Source organism: Saccostrea cucullata, unplaced genomic scaffold (genome assembly GCF_032062105.1).
Source record: "Saccostrea cucullata isolate Sc308-1 unplaced genomic scaffold, CSIRO_AGI_Scuc_v1 ctg3700, whole genome shotgun sequence".
In the NCBI taxonomy this organism is placed as follows: Eukaryota; Metazoa; Mollusca; class Bivalvia; order Ostreida; family Ostreidae; genus Saccostrea; species Saccostrea cuccullata.
In genome coordinates, this window is record NW_026941069.1 from 1 (window position 1) to 10581 (window position 10581).

The following is a 10581-nucleotide window of genomic DNA, read 5'->3' on the forward strand; positions in this document are numbered from 1 at the left end:
CGCAGAATTTTATGAAATACAAAGTAAATTTATAAAGTGATAATTCCAATCTTAATTTTATTTATTGATTTCCTGTGTTTTTTGATTGGACGAGAACAAATTTAAGAAAAAGTTTACACGTCGATGAATTTTTCAATCAGAACTACTTTCTTGACCTAGCTTCTAAGCTGTTTTAAAAACAATGAAAACAGATACTTCTAGTCCGTTTTAGCTAAATTATGATTACAAGAAACTTGAAATTAAAAAAAAGCAAAACAGGAGATAAAACAGGACTGACAGACGGGAATATTATGTTTATGTCACTGTCGGATCACGAGTGTGAATTTTAAGAAATCGCTGATCATGCTGTCATTTTCTCGACGTTTCATATCAGTTCAGTTGGTATCGTTGTGATAGGGAAAAGAAACGTACCTCAGACTCTTGCCGTATCAGCATGTAATTCATATATTTTCACCCTACAGATCCCACATTCTCCCTAAATCTTTGAACGAACCAGAGCGAATCGAGGACGTCGTCGGTCTGCAACTTTCGCCATGAGCGTTGTCGTGAATGTCAATATGGTCATGGTCAAGGACGAATTATTCTAGAGGATACGCGTATTTACAATATTTGTTGACTTAAATGACATTCAATGAGTTTTGATTTATAAGTTTATTCATTGATTGGTTTGACAATTTAAGTTGGATTTTATCGATATTCATCTTGTATACGTTTCTCTGCGGCATAAAGTATTCCTACGCCGTACAAAATACGGATTGTATGACGGCCTCAAATAGAAATAATTTTAATAATTTTAAAAATTCGTAATTGGAATTATAAGAATTAAACGTTCTTTTTTCAGAATTTATCGATGTGTAAACTCTGCCTTTTTACTGACAAACTTTACATCAAAGTGCTTTGCACTTTTATTCAGTTTGTGAGTAAGAATGCAGAGTTTACACATCGATAAATTCTGAAAAAAAGAACGTTTAATCCTATTATAAATAATTTTTAATTAAAATTTTGCGGTGCTCCGGGTCTCCATTCCAAGTCTAATTATGAAGCCGCAATTGTAATTAAACATTTGAAATTGAGTAAAATTTAACATTTTTCAATTTACATTTAGTAAAGGATTATAATTTGCTAATAATAAATATCAATGACGCAACTTTGATTTAATTTTTAGCTTGTCCACGAACTTTACGGACAACCCTCGTAGTGCCACTATGACCCGCTGATTTACTTTTGATCCGACAAATACGTACATGAATTTTGGGTTTCTCATAGCAATTCATGGACCCTGTTATTCTTTCTATAAAATTAAGGAGTGCCCATCTCTTTTCAGCAACCCCTCCTGAATGAAATTGAATGATACTTTCACATATCCTTTATTTTATAATATCATTGTGACCCTTCAATTTTACTTTTTAATCTGACACTTATTTTGAGTCTCCAGAGCAAAACATTAACTTTGCCATAAACATCATATGGGCGGCAGGTTACATGTATATCATTTACTGAGCTCTATTCAATTTTTAGACATAAAACATTAGTTCCAACCGTTGTTTATATGTCGTGACATTTGAATTCAGTAGGACAATATGTGATTGCGATATGTAGTACGGATGAAGTATTTAAGTAGATTTCACTATTGTTACAATAACAAGTTTATTGCTGTTTTACTGAAACGTCGGACTTTATTTTACTCTTCTACCTCCTAAAGATATTATTTTCCTTAAGTTTTTCAATGATCATCATAATATTTTGCTGTTTCATGAAATATTTTTTTTTTTTTGAAATCAGGAAACATCACGGTTAGTGTAACTTGGAATGAAAAAATTACATACGGTGAACCAACAGAATTCATCTGCGAGACAATATCAGAAACAGAAGTGAATGTTTCCTTTCAGTGGATTCTTCCAAATATATCTGAATCCTCTTACAACATCAGCGATGACAATACGTCATTATGTGCAGACACCCATTGTGTATCAGATTTGTATATTTCTACAGTAGACTTTCATCACGAAGGAATATACGAGTGTCAGACAGAATTTGGAAAGATCGCTGTGTACTTCGAAGTAGAAAGTTGTAAGTGATCAAAATTATTCAACTGTTATCATATTGAATAGGGTTTAATTATGAATAATTAAAGTAGTTGATATTTCGCTGTTATTGAGGTACAAAAAAAGACTAACAAATTCATGTTTTTCTGGAATTGTTAATAAATTCATCAGATTTCTGTAACCTGTTTTTTTTTTACAATATTAAAATTGTTTTTCATACACTTGATCAACTACATGTATCAACACATATAACAATTAATTTCGAAAACAATTTCTTAAGAAACAGAACCATTTCACGGTATATTTTCAAAATAAGTTTTCTGCATTGGTACCACATTTGTTGCCATTACTGTGTTACTTGTGGAAAATGAACATTGCATATTTTGCCCTTTGATATGATCTTTTCCTGAATTTGATTCATGTCCGCAAAAACTGAGTACTCTACAATAATTTAAATGAATATGAGAACGTAAAATTAATGAGAAAATTGGAACCAATACATGCCCTCATATAAAATTGTTCTATTTTGTAGTGTGTCCTTACAAAAGATTTAGAAGGGCCACTAGTAATTCCACGGCTACGGTGACAGTATATAAGAATACATCGTACGAGTGTATGAAACTTTGTGAAGATGTCTCGGAATGTGTCGGTATCATGTACAAAGCCGTGGACAGGGAATGTTGGATTCACAACGAAACAAATTTAGTTTATGGAAACTGCATTGGGGATTTGTTAGGATATTTTTATGAGAAAATTTGCGATGGTGAGTTTTTAAAAAAAATAATTTTCATTCTATTAACATACTTTTTGTTTCGCTTGAGAGGTCTCTGTGCTTAAGCTATTTTTTTCTACAATTTTGCATGGAGTATCAAAGCAGAACCACCACATGGGATTCTTCATTTCATAACTAGAAAATTATTTTATTGCACATATTTTTTCATGGTTAATTTTGTTAACATCATTTTTTTCTGTAGAAATACTGCATTATACAGGCTACATTGGTTTACTCAAATCTGTTTTAAGTCTTCCGACTGATAAAGGTATAAGAGCTTGAAGTTTAAAAAAATTGACAGTGCTTTAATTGCTTATCTTAACTCAAAAAAAATTCCCCTGTCTTGTTATTTCATAAACTCTTGTGTAAATCTCTAATAAAGTCAGACTCTGATACATATAAATTTTTATATACCTGTTATGTTGAATTTTGCCCACTTTCAATTGAATTTTCTATATCATACATACAGTGTATATGAAAGAATAAACTCGTTATTATACAATTAGACATAAATCTGTCTGCAATGGGATCATATCGTATTTTCGTGGTTCAATCTTGTAGGTTGATAAGGTTAGTATTTTCAGGGACTTAGTAACGTTTTGTTTGTTTTAGAGAATTACCGATCTCGCGATGTTTTGAAATTTATCATAATTGTATTTGGTAATTACATGGGGCATAGGGAATACATAATACCCATAGCAATATTGCTATTTCTAACAAATGAATAATTTAATTTGTAATTTAATTTTTTTTTATCATCGCTTCTTGTAAAATCATTTTCAAAAAGGGGAAAAACGTCCAAATTAAATACACCATACATCACGAATTTGTTAAAAAATAAGATACAGTAGTGGCTTTTAGCTAAAATTTATACTTTTGTACGTTAAAGATTGGTTATCTTGTTTGTACCTGTAAAACAGACTTAGCCCATCTGCAGGTTATTACACGAAGAATGTTTTAATTAACAGTTTGTCTTCACATATAATTCTAAATGTTTTTTCGAACGCATCTCAAGGAACAATTAAAAATCAAATATAATCAATTATGTCAATTATATCTCAAATATTTATTCTTGGTTGTAAATGTATCTTAAATATTTTGATAAGGGAAAAGACCTAATTATATAAGACGTATTCTCTTTCAATGATAACATTAATATTTACATTGTCTTAGTCTGCCTGCATAAAATACATGGAATAGCTGTGTACTTTATTCAAAATGTAATAATTTAGCTTTGCAACATTGTATTTTATATAGCAGGAGGAACGTGTTATATGGAGAAGGAAGAAACAGAATCCATGGGAACTGGTGCCATTATAATCGTAAGTGTATGCAATGAAAAGTAAAAAAAAATAACAAAATGATCCTCGATGTAAAAGAATCGAAAACCAAAAAAGATATAAGCCAAAGACTTCAGTTCATTCCAGAGATGGAATCAAGAACATAGAGTCGACCGATAACAGCCTCTGTGAGTCCTGTCTTTTGAACCTTCATTCAGAAACTCCTGAATTAGAATAAGGAAACGCTTGCTTTGGCATAGCCTACGACTCAACATTCAATCATATCTGAGACTTTTTATCAATCGAAAATAGCTACTTCCATTCACTTAAATTTTCTTACCTTGTGATTGGTCATTTGCAAAATTATTTTGTTAAAACACATTCTGATTGCACACACAAGTACTCCAAAGTTGACATCAAAGAGATGCTTAGGTTTCTGATTGACAATATCTTTTTGGTTTTTGGAGACCAGGTCTTCTAACAATCTATTAGAATTCCCATGAGTACCAATTACGCTCCTTTATTAGCAGACAGACCTTTTTTCATATCCATATGAAGCAGAATTTGTACAAAACCTTATGCGTTAAAAGAAGAAAACATTTGCTAAGGCTTTCAACTCGACATCTAGATATATCGACGACGTATTGTCAATTAACAATGGTAATTTCCATTCCTACCTATCACTCGATAGTATATATCCTGGTGAGTTTAAGATAAATGATACCACAGAGTCTGACACATCTGTTTCATACTTGGATATTTTACTTGAAAAAGACGTTAATAGTAATCTAACAACCATTAGCTGTATGTTAAACGTGATGAATTTAACTTTTCTATCGTCAACTTCTCTTACTTATGCAGCAATACACTTTCATCACCTGCATACGGGGTATATATATCTCAGTTGATTCGATACGCAAGAGCATGCTCTACGTATAAATAATTTCTATCACGAGGTAAATTATTGACAACCAAGTTTATAAAAGAAGAATATCAGCAGTCTCGTTAAAGTCATCATTTCGTAATTTCTATGGTGGATACCATAACCTTGTAAGCAAATACAATTTACAATGTATCATTGAGTCAAATGCTGATGGAAATTTTTCATACTAATTGTAAGTCCATTATTCATACACCGAATTGACGACGGATTTTTTCCGTTATTTCCCGATCATGACAAGGAGCACAAGGCGGGAGTGACCGGTCAGCAGGGGATGCTCACTCCTCCATGGTACCTGATCCCACCTTTGATGTTTCGGAGGTCCGTGTTTGCTCTCCTTGTTTTAAGGACTTTGATATTGAATACTTTTTGTTATCTCCATATCCTTCCTTACACAGTCTATTTGACTTTAGATGTTGCGACTACCTGATCAATCAATACAAATGGCTTAGTGCGGGTGTGAATGGTCACAGGGATGCTAACCCCACTCTTCTTGGGTACCCAGTTCTGCCTTTTCAATAATTAAGAGTCCGTTTTTATGTCCCTGTCAAAAGATTGTACTGCTTGTAGACTCTTTGAGAAAGACAACTTTTCGTTATCTTCACGGAATATTCCTTAGTCATTTTTAGTATAAAAACAAAATCTTACTTTTTGTAAAATACGTCGGCCAAAATACGTTCCGATGATAGAATATGTTGCATATGCACTATAACGTCCAAAGAATGTTTTTTTTTTAATGCTGATTTTAAAAAGAGGCTGTTGAAATCCCTGTAAAATCAACATATCTGTCAACTGTATGCGTCGTTTAGAAATGATCTATTCATAAAAACATAGATCTATGTTTTCCCCGATATAGCTAAGCATTTTTTTGCTAAATGCACGGCCCATATACATGTAAGCAAGGCGATTTTTGTTTTTTCGATGTAGTTGTCAAGGATGTGGACTGGTTCTACATAGCAATTGTAAAATCCTCGCTATCGTAAAAACAGTGTACATTTCTTCTAGATCCGCCAATTTCAGGTGTACAGTGTAACTATCTAAATGCAGGTATCAAGGTTAAGGGCTTGTGTGTATCAAACTATTAGTCGGCCTGAGATTTCATATCGAATAAACTAGAAGACATGTATAAACACCAAAGTACGCACTTGATAGCAAAATATAACTACTAAAATAGGGATAACGGACGATGGGGAAACCAATGTCTACTCATGTTAAAATCAAGCTGTTATGATTAAGCTTACATAATCTTTTTGACTATAAAAAAAACATCAAGAAATGAAATGTTGGATCCGCCCTTTTAAGTTGAATAACATAAATAACATGTGTATTGAAATGTATGTCCAACTATTAAGTTATACAGTTACAAGACAAGTATTTACTTCGCATATGCAAAAAAAAAAGAAAGAAAGAAAAGAAAAATCGAGAATAAAATACTTTCTGATTAAAGTTAACGTACAGGTTTAAAATGTAACATATTATCAAAACTGCAACTGATTGTAACTTTTCTAGTATTTCAATTTCATTCCAATATATAGAATACTCGATGAGATATCTAGCCTATTTTTTTTTTTGTTTATTGCAGATACGAACTGATATTACCGAGACAGATTGTGAGGATCTTTGTTTAAACGTTTCGGCTTGTTATGGAATAGACTACAACTTCAACAACAAAACATGCCGGCTTTTTGACAACGGAAGTTGGATTTACGAGGAATTCTGGGCAAGGCAAGGTTACACACAGTGTGATTATTTCGAAAAACCAACAAAATGTGATGAAGGTATGTTACAACCCCGTAGGAAGCAATTTCAGTTGGGGGGGGGGGGGGGGGCAGCCATACATGTACATTTTCAATGGGGGGGGGGTATCAACTACATAAAAAACAAAAAGGGGGGTCATCATACGTTTTTAGTGAGAGGGCACAGGCATAATTATAGTAGCTATGTTTTCTATAGTATTCTAGACAAGATGTCCAAAGATGTATCAACTGACAAGATTGATTATCCTAGTCCTTATAGGAAGCAAAATATCTTACAATTAGTGTTGTCAACGACAATCCGATTAACCGAGTAACCGTCGAAGGGTGCGAGTATCGGTTAGTAAATCTGCTAATCGGTTAGTCGGACAAAAATACATTTAGCATATTAATAACTAAAAAAGAATTAATTTGTCATTGTTTAATATAAGCGTAAACGTTAACACCTTCCTAATTTTATTTTCGTTAGACCTTATCCAGTGGTTCACAAATAGGATCGATTTGTTTTGATTATTTTTTTGTGTTAATTGTTAGCCTTGATTACCAGGGTGGTATATAAATTTTGAAATTCACTTATTTAAGAATTTAACAAGATGTCACCAAAGACATATAAACATATGAAGTATTTAAAGAGAACAGCTGATTAGAAATCGGCAAAATGTAATTGATCAGAATCTGAGTTAACTTGTACGGGTGTGACTACTTATCTATTAAAATGTAACTAATTTTTCTCCTTGACCACAACAAAAAGGGCTGAAAAGTAAAAAATAAACACTGTAAAATGCTGTGGAACATTTAATATGTGTCTTCTTCGTGTGTTCATTTCATTATTTTCTTTATTATAAAATCAAAATTCTTTGAAGATAGTGCTTGCGTGTGTGCTTTTAAGTTAGAGATAAATAATTAATGGAAACTAGAGCAAAGCTCGTTGCAAAGCAACGAGTAGGTCTTCCGTCCTGTTTTGACCGGAAGTGATGTCAACAAAACAAAACAATGAGCTAAGTCGTCTCCAGTCACTTTATAATTTCAATTTTGCAACAAAACCTTTAAAAATAAGCCATTTTTTTGCTACTTCCGGTTTGACCGGAAGTGACGACGACGCACGGAAAATTAATTTTCAAGCTCCCAGAGACATATGTTACCCAAAAACTTGTCAAAAACGGCAAAAATATGCATTTTCCGACTACTTCCGGTTTGACCGGAAGTGACGTCGCCGGACGCATTTTGACGACTTCAATAGATTAAGATTGACATTTTGAACAACTTTGCTTCTTGGACGTATTACAAATTCTCAATACATTTTGAGATATCTGGAAAATTTTTTTGGCCCCTCTAGATCCCTTAATTTAGGGGTGAGCCCTTTTTCCGAGATATCATTTGAAAGATCTTCTAATTCTGCACAAATTTTGTTCTATATATCTTAATAAAATATTTTTAGTTTAGAGGATAAAAAGCAAAATATGAGTAATTTTTAGCTCTTTTAAGCGTTCTAATTTTTGACCCCTATATAACGCCATTTTGAATAGAGAAATCGAAAAACAAAAACCGATGTGCACAACTTCAATCCTTCTATTATCTAAAATCAGTAGAATTTCTGCTCCATCTTTAGCCGTCTCTGAGCCTTTGTCTGGAAACGAAAGCCTATAAATTTTCGTTTAAAGGGAAATAACTCAAAACCGGAAGTGACTTTTTGAAATTTTTGACAGCATTCTGATAGAGTTTAGTAACTTCTAGTACCTCTGAAAATTTGAGCGAAATCAATTGAGAAATGAGTGAGATATGAGGCTTCAAAGTTGGCGTCTAGGAAGTAGAAGAAAAAAAAAAGAATAATAATCTTTACCAACAGAATCAGTAGAAGGTCTTCCGTTGGAAACGGAAGACCTTAATTAATAACGATAACTCACACGAGTAACCGGGTACTCGATCGGAATATGGGTACTAGAAATCGTCCGATTTGAAAACACTACTTAAAATCATAAAAAAAATTCACAACACAAAATTTTTGTCAACTTAACATTAAAGTGATATTTACCCCAGGCAGATGCCTTGCAAAATTTTTAATCTACAATATACATGTATCTACACGCTTTTTTGTACGTTTGGTGGTAATCTGCCAAGTGGATCTTAAGGAAGATTTTTAAGCAGCCAAAACCTTTTATTTTCCTTATCATCTCTATTTCTTTAAAGGTTCTACATGTATCCGTAGCTTTGGAAAAAAATGACATGACACTGGGCCAAGGATACTCTGTGACTTCAAATCAACAATTCAAAGCCAAATTCATAGCCAAGGGCTTATTAAGACACTTCCCAAATTCAAAAAAAGTTTACGCATACCGCACAAATGGCCATATCATTAGCTCTTAGGGGCGCACGCTTGGAAGATTTCATAATAAAGCTTTTGATACAGAATTAATAATCATGAGGAAAAAAGGACTGATAAGATGAAACGACTGACTGATTCCTTTGACAGAGTCATTTAGTTTCAATTGGGATGACTTAATTCTTCTTCAAACGGAATGAGATAAATAGGATAAAGTCAATTAAATAACAGGCAAATAATAATAGCGGGTAAAGAATACAGCCAACTTTAACATAATTTGAATGAACTTCAATCCCCTTCACCCAAGAATGCTTCATGGCATGTTTTGTTAGAGTTGGTCCAATCGTCCGTCGGAGAATTTAAAAATAATAACAAACAACAGATAAATAGACAGACAGACGGATGGGTTGACAAACTGGGTCCAGAAAATATCCTTTAAACTTTCAGTTCAGATTATCAGAGTAATATGGATAAGTACCAAAGAAGTCAAAGTTTACCGATGCTGGGATTTTGAGATGATTTTAACTTGGAAGTATTAAAAAGTTATGAAGCAAAACAGAAACCTAATATCCCATTTCAAACATCAATATTAAGTTGAAATTTGTGTGCTTGTATAACCTATAGAATAAGCTTCCTCTCGAGTCTAGATATTAAAATATCAGGCTTAATAAATTGAAACGTTATGAAATGTGGCAGAAATTGTTGTAGTTTGGCAGCTTCAGCAAAGGACTGAAATATGAGCCCAACCAGCAATCCAAAAATAAATAATATAATATAGATTATAATCCTTTGAAACAGTCCTTTCAGAAAATAATTTAACGTTTTAGATAAGCGACAAGGAGCTATGGAAAATATTGCCACACCTCATCGGTCCTTCAGATGAGACCGTATCAACCGAGGTCCCGTGTCGCTGTAGGTAGTGGTACGAAAAATATCACTCACTGCTCAATGGCCCTGAGTGCCGAGTATTAGACAAAATTTGTAGCTCTCCACTGGCAAGTGGAGGCGTCTTCTTATGATTGAAATTTCTCGAGAGGTACGTTAAACAACATAGAATCAATCAATCAATCTTAAATTTTAAATTTTGTGGCCATTTTATAATGAATATCCAAGACTTACGGATATTGACCTAATTCATGTGTCGTAATACATCACACATTTGATTCTAAGAAATTCACATGGCCATAAAACGTCCTAAGTGAACCTTATTACTTCTGATCGCTTTTGATAGACTTTCTAGGTCTAAAACCCTCTCTTAATATTCTAGTGATATAATAAAATGATTTTTTGTTGTTTTCATCGATTTTATGCAAAACTAAAGTGTTTATCATGTTTAATTTGAATTTTTAATTATCTTTTCTACTCGGGCTCCATGTTTTTTTTTTCACTCCTAAGTTCTCTAAGTCGAAAAATCATATCATTTACATGAAAAAATCAACAAGCATAGCAAAAAAGGTCCTGCTGTTTTGA